The sequence below is a fragment of the Apium graveolens genome, chromosome 9 (assembly GCF_009905375.1).
Source record: "Apium graveolens cultivar Ventura chromosome 9, ASM990537v1, whole genome shotgun sequence".
NCBI classification, from domain to species: domain Eukaryota; kingdom Viridiplantae; phylum Streptophyta; class Magnoliopsida; order Apiales; family Apiaceae; genus Apium; species Apium graveolens.
In genome coordinates, this window is record NC_133655.1 from 80,931,530 (window position 1) to 80,946,061 (window position 14,532).

Consider the following 14,532-nt stretch of genomic DNA (forward strand, 5'->3'; position numbering starts at 1 on the left):
CCTTTGGGTTTCTCCACAATATTCTTACTAACTTTACCACTTTATTTCTCAATACTTTCTCTCTCTCCTCTAGAATCTCTATCGGACTTTCTACATATGACAAATCTGCCTGAAGCTCTATTGGCTCATATTCTATTACATTCCTGGAGTCTGGATTATATTTCTTGAGCATCGATACATGAAAAACATTGTGAATGTGCTCCATGTGCGGGGGTAATGCCAACTCATAAGCTACTTTGCCAACGCGCTTTAAAATCTCAAAAGGTCCGACATATCTTGGGCTTAACTTTCCTTTCTTTCCAAACCTCGTTAGTCCTTTCCATGGTGATACTTTCAGTAATACCAAGCTTCCTTCTTCAAATTCCATGTCTTTTCTTGACTGATCTGCATATTTCCTCTGACGATCTTGTGCGGCTATCAATCTCTTCTGGATAATTTCAACAATTTCCTTTGTCTGCTGTACTAGTTCAGGTCCAAGTATCTTGCGTTCTCCTACTTCGTCCAAATATATTGGAGATCTACATTTGCGTCCATAAAGGGCTTCATAGGGTGGCATCCCAATGCTGGTATGATAACTGTTGTTGTAAGAAAACTCTACCAGAGGTAAATGTTCGTCCCAACTTCCTTTGAAATCAATAGCACAAACACGTAACATGTCCTCGATTGTCTGGATCGTTCTTTCACTTTGGCCATCCGTCTGGGGGTGATAGGCCGTACTCATATTCAGTCTTGTTCCCAAACATTCTTGAAAACTCTTCCAAAATCTTGAATTAAACCTTGGATCTCGATCAGATACAATAGACACAGGAACTCCATGACGAACTACAATTTCCTTCAGGTACATATGGAGCAACTTGTCGAGCGAAAATCTTTCATTTATAGGCAGAAAATGAACTGACTTGGTAAGTCTATCTACTATAACCCAAATGGCATCATGATTAGCCCTTGTCCTTGGTAATCCAACTATGAAATCCATGGCAATATGTTCCCATTTCCACTCTGGAATTTCCAATGGCTGTAACAATCCACTTGGTCTCTGATGCTCTGCTTTAACTCTCTGACAGGTATAACATTTGCTAATCTATTCCGCGATTTCCCTCTTCATGTCTGGCCACCAATAATTCTTCTTTAAATCTCTGTATATTTTGGTACTCTCTGGATGGATGGAATACCTTGAATTATATGCCTCCTGTAAAATTTCATTTTTCAGCTCCGTCACTGGTGGAATCCAAATTCTAGATGAAAACCTTAGAATACCTTGATCATCCTTTTGCCTGCATAATTCTTCACCTACCAAATGATTTATATCTTGATCCATTACATCTTCCTGACATTTCTTTATTTTCTCAAATAATTCTGGTTGGAAAGTCATACTGTATACTTTCGCTTCCTCAGGCTTACAAACTTTAATCTCCAATTCCAATTTCTGAAATTCCTTATATGTGTCTTCAGGTACTGATAACACATTCAACCTTTCCTTCCGACTCAATGCGTCTGATACTATGTTCGCTTTATCGGGATGATAATTAATCGAGCAATCATAGTCTTTGATCAACTCTAACCATTTCCTTTGTCTCATATTAAGTTCCTTCTGTGTGAATATGTACATTAAGCTTTTGTGATCCGTGAAAATCTCGCACTTTTCTCCATATAAATAATGTCTCCAAATCTTCAAAGCGAAAACTATGGCTGCTAGTTCCAAATCATGAGTAGGATACTTCTGTTCGTGTGGTTTCAATTGCCTTGACGCATACGCAATCACCTTTTCGTGCTGCATTAGAACACATTCTAATCCTTTGTGAGAAGCATCACTATAAATTACGAAATTCCATTGATCATCTGGAAGTGACAAAACAGGTGTCGTGATCAATCGTCGCTTCAACTCCTAAAAACTTTCCTCACATTATTCGTTCCATATAAACTTCTCATTCTTTCGTGTAAGCTTTGTTAATGGTGTGGCAATCCTCGATAAATTTTGAACAAATCGACAATAATATCCTGCCAATCCTAAGAAACTTCTTACTTCGGTGGGTGTTTTCGGTCTCTCCCAATTCATAATTGCCTCGATCTTTTCCAGGTCCACTTTGATCCCTTTATTACTAACTATGTGCCCTAAGAACTGAATTCCTGTAGCCAAAACTCACACTTCGAGAATTTAGCATATAACTTCTTTTCCTTAAAATCTCCAAAGCCGTTCTCACATGTTCTGCATGATCCTCTTCCGTATTTGAATAGATTAAAATATCATCTATAAATACAATAATAAACTTATCCAAATACTCCTTGAAAATTCTGTTTATCAGGTCCATAAACGCTGCCGGGGCATTGGTCAATCCAAAAGACATCACTAAAAACTCGTAATGTCCATACTTTGTTCTAAAAGCTGTCTTTGGTATATCTTCTGGCTTGATCTTTAGTTGATGATATCCTGATCTTAAATCAATTTTGGAGAAATACTTGGCTTCCTTCAACTGGTCGAACAGATCGTCAATTCTGGGTAACGGATACTTGTTCTTGATTGTCAGCTTGTTGAGCTCCCTATAGTCAATACACACTCTCATGCTTCCATCTTTCTTCTTCACAAATAATACCGGGGCTCCCCACGGGGATACACTAGGTCTGATTACTCCTTTCTCTAACAGCTCTTACAATTGCTTCGCTAGCTCTTTCATCTCAACAGGCGCCATTCTGTACGGGGCCTTGGATACTGGTACTGTTCTAGGTGCTAAGTCGATCGCAAATTCAATTTCTCTATCTAGAGGAAGTCCTGGTAACTCGTCGGGAAATACGTCTGGAAATTCATTCACAACTGGAATATCTTCAAGTTTTGTTGGTTCTTGACTTTTGTCAATATGCCATGAAATGCTCACATCCTTGTCGTAATAACTTCTTGTCTTGAATCATCGTTAAAAACTTCTTTACTTGTTTTTGACCCTTGAATGTTATTATCCTTTCGTCAGGCGTCTTCACAATTACCTTCTTATTTCGACAATCTATCTGGGCATCGTGCTTAGATAACCAATCCATCCCTAGTATAACGTCAAATTCTCCTAACTTAAATGGTATCAAATCTACACAAAACTTACTACCAGAAATCTCAATCTCACAATTCCCACAAACTTGATTAACAGATACACATTCTTGATTTGCTAATTCCACAGTCATTATTTCATTTAAACACTCAACTGGACAATTTAACTTACTAACAAAATCTTGTGAAACAAACGATCGAGTTGCTCCCGAATCTATTAACACTTTGGCACATAAAGAATTCACATTAAGCGTACCTGCCACGACATCCGTATCTTGGATCGCATCCTTCACCGACTTGTCAAAAACTCTAGCCCTTGGAGTCTCATTCACTGCTGGGGTAGATCCCATAATCCTTAATGCATTACTGACTGGGGCTGATGTCTTGCAATCCCTAGCCATATGTCCTGGCTTTTCACATTTAAAGCATGTAAATCCAATGGCTGGAACCTTTACTGCTGGATTCCGGATAGGCTGATCCTTACTTGCTGGTTCTCTTGCTGACTGATTTCGGCACTCCCTCGAATAGTGCCCTTTCTGGTTGCATTTAAAACATACCACATTCAACTTATTACAAACTCCTCCATGCTTCTTTCCAGATACTTGACAATCTGGAGAAGTTAGTCTCAACTGATTTGGCTGATTTGTATTAACTGGACGGTTGCTCTGGACTCCGTCTCCTGCATTCTATTTTCTGAAATTAAAATTTCTCCCTGGCTAAAACTTGCCCTTCTTAAAATTTGGAAACTTCCCTGGTTGTGAATGACCCTCACTTCCCTCAACCTTCCTTTTCTTGCTTTCTTTCTCCTTCTAGAACATCTCACTCTCTGTCTCTGCGATCATAGCCTTTTGTACTACTCCTGCATAGGTATCCAATTCGAAAATGGCTACCTTCCCTCTGATCCAGGGTTTCAAACCTTGCTGGAATCTTTTAGCCTTCTTTCTGTCAGTATCCACATATGACGGTACATACCTTGACAATTCCTCAAATTTACCCTCATAATCTGTTACCGACATGTTCCCTTGCTTTAATTCTAAAAACTTCAGCTCCATTTGATCCTGAACAAACTGAGGAAAATACTTTTCTAAAAACAATTCCTTAAACCTTTCCCAAGTAAGAACATCTGTACCTTCCAATGTCTTCACCATCTCCCACCAATAGGTGGCTTCATTCTTCAGATAGTAACTTACAAACTCAACCTTCTGTTCCTCCTTTACTTTCACTAAGGAAAATGCCTTCTCTATTTCCTTTAACCACATATTTGCTTCAATTGGCTCTAAGAAACCCTTGAATTCTGATGGGTTTACTGCCTGAAAAGTTTTGAAAGTTACCTGGGGGTTGGTCTGCCTTTGTTGTTGTTGTGCCAGGTGAACTGTTTGTTGGGCCAAGATTTGAAGAATCTGGGCTATTGCTGGGTCTATGGGTCCTGGGTTCACATTTGGGTTTGTATCATCTTGGTTGTTATTGTTGTTGGTTCCTTCATTTTGGGTGTTGGTGCGGGTATTTCTTCTGGGAGGCATTTTTTGTAAAGAATCAAACAACTTATTCAGCTTTTGAATCAAATCTTTGTATAAAAGAAAAGTTTTGTAAAATAGAGGTATCTCTTTTTGAAAACAGTTGTAACTAAGTAAATTGCATGCTTCTTTACAGAATATAAACAGTCATGGAAAACAGGGTACATGGTATCACTAGGGTATAACTGGTGCAATAGATAAGGTAAGGTAAAACAGGTGCAATAAAATAAATGACAGTGCTGGAAAGGAAAAAGGTACTGATATATATAGATCAAAAGTTTTAGGTAGTACAAGCGTAAAGACGCTTCGAAAGTAAAAGCAAAAGGGTACAACAACCTACTCACTAGTCAGCATAGGTAGTCTATAAATATAACTCAAAAGTCTACTGATACACACTACACACTACTGTACATACTATATAACCATCACAATACTGCTCAGTATCTCTATTTCTGGATCTCTGACTCAACTCCAAGGAAACTGTGGTCCTGCCAGCCTCTCAAAGTCCTCCATCACCTCAGTAGCCCAGCCCATCAGCGCATCAGGGCCTCTGCCAGGTAATGTAGCTCCATGTAGCCTAGCCTCAAGAACCCTCCGTGTCACATGAATCTCCTCTCGAAGCTCCCTCACACCACGATCAACATCTGTAGTCCTGATGATATACTGTAGCTCTCTAATCTGGGCCAACAAGGAATCATGCTCCAATAAAAGAGCCTCATACCGGTAATAAGGAACTGGGAGCAATGTAGACTGGAATGGGGAATTCGCAACTGAATGCCCAGTGGAATCTGAATCCGCTGGTGGGGGTCCTCTGATAGGTGGCCTCATGCCTGGAGGTGGAATAGCCTGCAATGGTACGGGCTGCAATACAGGTGGAGGTAGTATAGGCAACACTGGTGGAACAACAGGACGTGGATCCGAAGACGACACTCCAACTGAAGGCTCTGGGTGATCAGCTGATACGGGAATAAAAGAGTCGGCCATCGCTGCTATCTGAAATCATATCGCAATATCAGAATCTCAACTCATAACACGAATTACACTAATACCTGATATACCGAAGCACTCAACCTCTCGACGTTCTATCTTTCTATTCCTTACTTCTAATCCTAACCCTCTACCCATTCCCATCAACCTAGGCTTGTGTCAGTGACTTATAATCCTGTAGCTCTGATACCAAACCTGTGGCGCCCTCCAAACCCGGGTCAGAAGTTTGGGATCCACACACACATACACATACCTTATTTATAACCTGCTTATAACAATAATATGCAGTGACCCTATTTACAAACTACCACGGATCACAACAGGCTAAAGTATGCACACAAGCCACATATCTACTTATATTACATACCGTTCAAATCCCAATCATTCAAACTCAAACTGAGTATTAAACTTTATTACAAACTTTTACAGACTTATATTATTCCAAAAGAAGCCTACTAGCTCAGCTTTCTCAACATAAACCCCTAGCTCTCGTGCTGGACTGGGGATCCTCATTACCAACTGGTTCCTTTTTAGCTGGAAAGAATATAAACAACATCGCACAAATGAGCTAACTAGCTCAGCAAGTCACAATGACAAAACTGAGAATAATGATCATCAATTGAACATGATTATGATATCAAGTGAACAATGGATTATGATTTAGAATTGGATATTATACTTTTAATTTAAAAATCAAGGTTAGGCTGTTGATCAGTCACGCACTAACCCCGAGCAAGGCACACAACATTGCTCTAACTACTAGATCCAAGGCACACATTGGCCTAACTTGACCATTATATGGTCTGACCATGAATCTGGTCCACAATTTTATAAAAACAATCCAATTCTAACATAATAACTGAATAAGAAATAATAAACAATAACCAGAATCATTAACAACAATGAGTGTTTAACAATGAAAGGGTTTCAATCCTTGTAAGGATCAATAAAGTAATTTCAAAGCTTGGATGCTGGGTAATGAAAGAATTGGATAACAAAGGAATCAATGTTTCAGGGTTTCAAGGATTTGGTCTTTCAGAGTATAAGATATCATGGATTGAGTATATAAGTAATTCAGTTCAGCATTTGGTATTTAGTTTGTATGTATTTTTAGAGTAGTATTATAGATTCGTGGTTCGTGTTTGGGTATACAACAATCAATGGTCTAGAAAGAATCAGGTTACGGCTCAAGATCAATAACTGGAATTAGGGTTTAGGTTTCTGTGCTTCAAAGCACTTGCAATATCACAGGATTATCAAGTACCACAATATCTCGACAAAGTTCAGAACACTTGCCTGGTATTAGCTTACTACACTGCACTCGCTTCCAATCACAATCGTCTTACTCCTCAACTACCTGTTTCCCTTTCCTACGCCTTGCCTCTTCTGCTCACATATCATAAACATCTATCAATAATCGATTCATAGAGTTCTATTCAACACATACTTCTATCTACCCTTCGTTTTACCCAAATCCGATTAACGTATTGAAATTTATGTAATAATCAAGTAAACACTGAATATATAGACTGATAGTTAATTAGCAAGTCACATATAGCACATAATAATTCACGTACTCAATGATATATTATTTATAAAGAAGTCTCGGGTCATAAATAGGCTTTCGGGTATTTAATATGATTTTAAAACATTTTTCGGAATTAAAACGGGTTGTTGGATCAATTTTGGGTTAATAAACAGGGTTCGGTTGGCCAATTCTGGCTCTGAAACAATTTTATACTAATTATCGAGCCTTGGAAATAATTTAGAATAATATTTTAAAGCTCGAAATTATTTTTCGGAATTTTTAAATCATTTTTAAGTAATTATATCTAATTAAATAATTAATTAAAATCAATTAATAATTAATTAAATCAATTAATCAATTAATTTCCAAATTAATTGACCAACTAATCGATTAAAATTAACTGAAATTAATTAACTAATTAATTCAGATTTACTTCTGAATTAAAAATAATTTTTGAAATTAAAATACTAATTTTTAGAATTTTCAGAAATTAAAAATGAATTTTTATAATAAAAATAAATAGGAAATATGATTTTTAAACATTTTTAAAACAGAAATCGAATTTTTGCAAAGTCTGGAAACCTGGGGGACCAAACTTCATCGATTTCAAAAGTACAGGGACCAAACTGCAATTTTGCAGTTCCAGTCGCCGGAAAATGTCGGGGGTGGCCGGAGAACTCGACTCCGGCATCCTCCCACCACCACAAGCTTCAGATCAATACTACACAACACCAGGAATCTATATCTGTAATCAAAATTCATCAATAACCACAGACTTGGCCGGAAATTGGCCAAGAACATCGCCGGTTTCCGGCGAACATCGTGAATTTTAAAAACACAACTCCCTTCGATTCAGACATCCTCTGTTAACAAGCTATATACCAATCGATTGCAAATTTCATAAGGAACACAACCCACTATAAATCAACAGCTAATAACCCCTAAATCAAAAACCCCCAAATTTCAATTGAAAACATTCATACGGGTTATAAACCCTAATTTTAAAATTCGAAAATTAAACCTCAAATTTGAAGATGTTATTGAACTCCAAATCAGACGTATAATATATCAAAATCATCAGGAAAACAAGCTCTACAACATGCCGTCATCAAATCATACAAACAATCATCCGAACAAAAATTCATATTTTTAATAAATTTAATTCGAAAATAAATAAATTTCCAGAAAATAAACCTTTGATTCTGTAGTCAAACAAAGCTCAGAATCTGATAAAACACTTCAAATCCTTCATTTTGGTTACTCAAGCTTTGAAAATAGAGATAGGTAACGCCTTCGTTTTGCTGTTTGATTCTTAGAACAGTTTTTTGTAATTAGGGTTTTTCTCTGAAAATTATAGAATTAACTATCTGTAAATGATTTTGATACGAAATAAAATACGGAAAAAGGCTATTTATAATTACGGAAAATTAGTATCCCGTTGGATCATTCCGGATATAAAACGGTACGTTTATTTATAAAAACTGATCCAAACGGTATCGGTTTTCGGGATAATTATCCAAATCAGTACAATTTGTACTGCGGTCTTGGTCTCAGCGCCTGGTTACACGTACTACGAAGTGATAATTGGGATAGTTTAATAAAAAGCTCCCGTTTATCGAAAACACGGGTTTTATTGATTTACCGAAACGAATATTGTATCGAAAATATTGCGCCGGGACCCGCGTAGAACAAACCGTACGCCGGATCGAAAAAGTCGAAACATGGAATATGCTCGGAATATTACAATTAGGTTAGGAAGGAGTTCTCGGAAGAGTTTCGGGTTCCAAAAACGTAACAACGGATGACGTCGATTGGTTCCCGTTTTTGTAAAATAGATTTTAAATACTCGGAAAAAGATTTTATAAATTTCATATGATCCTTATAAATCCATAAATCAACATAAAAATAATTAGGAAGATATGATAATTATCTATGTTTTATTTTGGACATATAAAAATTAAAATACTCAATTATAATATTTTTGAATATCCAAATACAGATAACATTTAACAATTAACTCACAGAATAGATACTGAACACATACAATAATTATTTAATAGAAAAATAATTACACGATATATCCCGGATATTACTTGATTGACTTTGAGCATAATGCTTTGGTTGCTGGAATCCAGGTGGATTGAACTGTTTACTTACGCCTTGCTGATATTATTGTTGAATAGCATTCTGATTATTAATCCAGCTGAAATTTGGATGATTTCTGTTGTTAGGATGATAAGTAGCTGGCACAGGCTGCTGCTGTCGCTGATAATTGTTCACATACTGCACAGATTCATTAAGAAGAGAACACTGATCCGTAGCATGAGAACCTGAACAAAGCTCACAGACCATAACTATCTGATTGACCCCATAGGTGGCTAGAGAATCGACCTTCATAGACAGCGCTTGGAGCTGCGCTGCAATAGCTGTAGCTGCATCGACTTCCAGAATACCTGCTACCTTCCCAGACATCATCCTTTGAGTTGGGTTTTGATGCTCATTTGCATCCATAGTCTCAATAAGATTATAAGCCTCAGTATAGCTTTTGGCCCACAAGGCGCCTCCAGCTGCTGCATCGAGCATGGGCCGAGATTGGGCCCCCAAACCATTATAGAAACCAGTGATCACCATCCAATCAGGCATTCCATGATGTGGACACTTTCTCAACATCTCTTTGTAGCACTCCCAAGCTTCGCACATAGATTCTGTAGGTTGCTGCGCAAACTGAGTAAGAGCACTCCTCATAGCCGCAGTCTTTGCCATTGGATAAAACTTAACCAGAAACTTTTGCGCAAGATCTTGCCAAGTAGTGATAGACCCAGCTGGTTCAGAATATAACCAGTCCTTAGCTTTTCCCTCAGAGAGAATGGGAAAAGCCTCAGCTTGATAGCCTCATAAGTCACACCATAATATTTGAAAGTACTGTAGATCTCGACAAAATTCCTTATGTGCATGTTGGGGTCTTCAGTCGCAGCACCTCTGAACGAAAAAGAATTTTGCACCATCTGAATAGTGCCCGACTTGATTTCAAAGTTATTGGCCTCAATAGCCGGGTGCATGATGCTAGACTGAATATCATCATTTTTAGGCCGAGAAAAATCCATAAGAGCTGGATCTGCCTGAATAATATGATCACCCATAATTAATGGTTCTTTCTGCTCACTTCCTGAATCTGAATCTTCAAAATCTATCTTCTCTGGAATATCAAGAACTTCGTCTGTCTCCTCAGCCGTATCGAAAGTCCTCTTGCGAGTACGAGAACGAGTTTGCATAAACGCTCGCTAAAGTACCTGAAACACGACCGGAAACAATAACACGTCTTAATCACTGAGTCCTAATGACCAATGATGGTAAGTACATAAACTAAACATATACGCCGAGTCCCCGGCTGCGGCGCCAAAAACTTGTGAGGGCGAAAACACGCGCTAATAACACACGCAAGTATACACATTCGCAAGTAATATAAAATACTTTCTAGTTCGTTCCCACAAAGACTCAGACTAATTATGTTCAATTAAACTCACTCACCAATGTATGATTACTTCTCAATGTTAAGACAATAACACTTAGATTTAATTAACTAATTATTAACTATAATTAACTACTAGAATTAAGCACTTAATTAACACTTGAATTAACAATATTAAAACACTCATGAGATCACAACTTCATTACTACTTCCTTCAATAGCTATTATTCTTACCCTTAGCATGCAACAGTGATGATATTAGTCGAATAACACGAAACTGATAAAAGCCAACTTTCATTGTACTAATACCATTCTACCAAGCATCCACAATTAAGATAGAAGTTGAATAGGCATCAATTATGTTGAGTCCCTATATGTCTACAGAAATTGACAACATAACGATTTAAGTACAAGTTATTCCTTTTGATTACACAGGGTGAATAAAATGGTTAGAGTTACCCACTAATCATGCATACTCGTACATGAACCTATGCTAGCATGGCAAGTTCTAAATCTCAAGATCCACCGTCGCTTCACAGGAGATTAACACCCTATCTTATATGTTCGCGACGCACATAAGACGATTATGCACAACCAATACTAGATATCATACAATCATCATACACTAAGGTATTAAACAACTAACTAAAGAATTCCATAGTAAATCCGTTACGACCCCATGATCACGATTAGCCCATGATAGCACTCATTGTCATCATGGGTTCATATGAAAACATGATAATAACACACGAGAATAATAACTAAAACTAATTATATTAAACCAGAGTACGTCACAAGAGTAAATAGGTTCAAAGTAAAGAAAACTAGCATCCAACGTTACAACGAAACAAAGAATCACAAGAAAATATGCTTCCTCTTCGTTCCAGTGTGCTAAAACAATCTTCTTCCTTATCTCCTTGCTCTTCGATTAATACTACGATCCAACCTATGTGAAATGTCTCTGAAATCTACTTATATAGGAGTCCCATAAAGCCCAGCTAACTCAGAAGTTGGAAGTCAAACAGAAATAGGAGTCTAAAATAATAATTTTGAAAATCCGACCCTGCGCGGCCGCTCAGCTTCCTGAGCGGGCGCTCAGCTTCCTGAGCGGGCGCTTAGCAGAGCTGAGCGGGTGCTCAGCCCCCTTCTGGAAACTGATCTATTTTTCTTCCGTTTATTCGCTGCAATCTGCTCCTATCTTCCCTCTTGCAATGCTAAACACATGCCAAGGCTTATTATTAATGAATTCTCTCCCGAAATGCAATTAATACCCCAAAATGCACAAACACTAGAAAAATGCATCAAATACACAAAATACTTGATTTCAAGACACCAATTCAAGCTATTATAAGACGTTCTAAGTGGTATAAAATGCCACTTATCACAGACCTTAAATCAATCTTTGAGAAATAACATGCTCACTTAAGATGATCAAACAAATCATCGATGCGTGGCAAAGGATACTTATTCTTTATCGTCTATTCAACTCTCTGTAGTCAATACACAATCTCCTGCTTCCATCCTTTTTATTCACAAATAGCACTGGAGCACCCACAGAGAAACACTGGGTCGAATGACTCCCTTATCCAATAGTTCCTGAAGTTGCTTAGCCAATTCTTTCATTTCCATTGGGGGCATCCTGTATGGAGCCTTAGAAACTGGTTCAGCTCTTGGTATCAAATCAATGGAGAACTCTATCTCTCAATCAGGTGGCAACCCTGGTACTCTTCTGGGAAAATGTCAGGGAACTCTCTCACCCCTGGTAATCTTCTGGGAAAACGTCAGGGAACTCTCTCACTATAGGAATCTCATCCAAAGTAGGGGTCTCTTCCTTCGTATCCACCACATGAGCCAAATACGCCTCACACCCTTGCCGTAACAATCTCTTTGCTTGCATTACTGAAAGGAACTTTTTATCCAGCCTCTGCCCTTGGTAGCTGATCCTTTTATTATCTGGGGCGTACATAACAACTCTCTTTTACTTACAGTCAATATTCGCCTTATATAGAGACAACTAATCCATACCTAAAATAATATCAAAGTCTCTCAACTCGAAGGGTATTAAGTCAACAGGGAACATATATCATGAAATCTCTAAGGAACATTTAGGACAAAATTGACCTACGGGTACTTTATCTTTATTAGCCACTTTTATGGTCAAAGGTTCCTCTAAGTCTTCCAATATCAATTGTATTTTATTCATACAATTCACAGATATAAAAGATTTGGATGCTCCCGAGTCAAACAAGATGTTAACAGGTACGTAATTAAGAGAAAGCGTACCTGCAACCACATCGGAATCATGAACTAGAGACTTCTTGGTCATCTTAAAAGTCCTAGCCCTAGCAGTACTGGTTGCTGGTCCTTGGGACACACTCCTTCCAGCATTACCTTGGGTCACTAACTTGCAATTCCTAGCTATGTGTCCCACTTTGCCGCAACTGAAACAAGTTACTCCTTGAATCTCAGACTTACAGTCCGTGGAATAATGACCTTTCTGTCCACACTTAAAATAGTTGATATTTTCTCGGCACTGTCCACTGTGCTTATTCCCACACGTCTTACAATCAACCACTGGCTTACTAACCCTCGTCGGGGTAGAGTTAACTGAAGTAGTACTGGGTCTAACCTGGGGAAAATTCTGCCTCTTGAACCTCTTATTCTTATTCTTTCCATACCAACACTGGAACTTACGACTTGCTATTCCTGACTTTGACCTAGCAGGTCCACTTTCAAATTTCCTCTTCTTCTCACCTTGCTCCTTTGCAGCTAACCTTTGATCACTCTCTATCACTAGGGTAGCCTGAACTACCGAAGTATAGGTCTTGAGTTGTAAAGCTACAACTTCACTCCTTATTTATGGATTTAACCCTTGTTGAAACTGCTTCGCTCGTTGAGCTTCCGAACTCACATATTCTGGTGCTATACGGGCCAATTCCGTAAAATTCACTTCATATTCCGTAACACTCCTATCTTCTTGCTTTAATTCCAAAAATTCCATCTCCATTTGACTATTGAGACAGTCCGAAAAATATTTCTCCAAAAACAACTCTGTGAATCTGGCCCATGGAACATGACCTTCTCCTTCTAGGGCTCACTTAGATTCCCACCAATAATTTGAATCATTCTTCAGAAAATAACTAGCATAATCCGTCTTTAAATTCTCACTCACCTTGGTGAGCGCAAACGCCTTTTCCATCTCCTTTTACCATATCCTAGCAGCAACATGATCTACTTCTCCTTAAACTCTGGGGGCTTTACAGCCTGAAAAGACTTGAAACTAACACCCTGATTGGTCCCCCTCATCTCATGCTACTGCTGGATTTATAGTTGCTGTTGTTGGATTTGTTACTGTTGTTGCTGTATGAGATGTTGTTGCTGCAATTGTTGTTGCTGCTGCTGGAATTGTGGTTGCTGTTGGGCCAGCTGTGTAGACTGCTGACGCAACAAGTTCATCAATTCACTCATAGAAGGATCCCCAGCAGATCCGTGATTGGGTTGAGAGTTTCTCTTTAGTGGCATCTCCTGAAACATAATAGTCATTTATAAGAAAATGGATTGCTCCAAGAAGTTTATTTTTATGCATCATTATAGCATTGCCACTAAGACAATATCCTCATCCCCAGTTTAATTGGATCCAGCCTAAGTGAATGATTATAATCTAAAAATGCCAGCAATAGAAACAACAATAATAATAACAACAATAATAGCAACACACAATGTATAAAAGCTGAACAATGAAATAAAGCAGCTACAATACAATAACCAACAGGACCCAACTAGTACAACTGAAAATCCAATTGAAAAGAAACCATCCGAATACACACCAAAATTGGTTGTCATAGCAGCCCCACCTACTACAAACTATCACAACATAATGTACATATACAAAGTAAACAACTACAGAACTCCTAGAAGCCAACTCTGAGCTCTGTATCTCTCTGCTGCAACCCTGGTCTAACCACTACCACTGCCACTGATGGAACCTAGCTCAAATACTAGC

General features: G+C 38.2%; 1 non-coding gene across 1 annotated transcript; it reads left to right on the forward strand.

The window, feature by feature from the left end:
• The first annotated feature begins 9,701 nt into the window (after nt 1–9,701).
• On the forward strand, nt 9,702–9,808 carry LOC141688019 (small nucleolar RNA R71). Its single transcript, XR_012561490.1, has one exon. It is a non-coding gene; the product is annotated as a small nucleolar RNA R71 (small nucleolar RNA).
• Nucleotides 9,809–14,532: the final 4,724 nt, after the last annotated feature.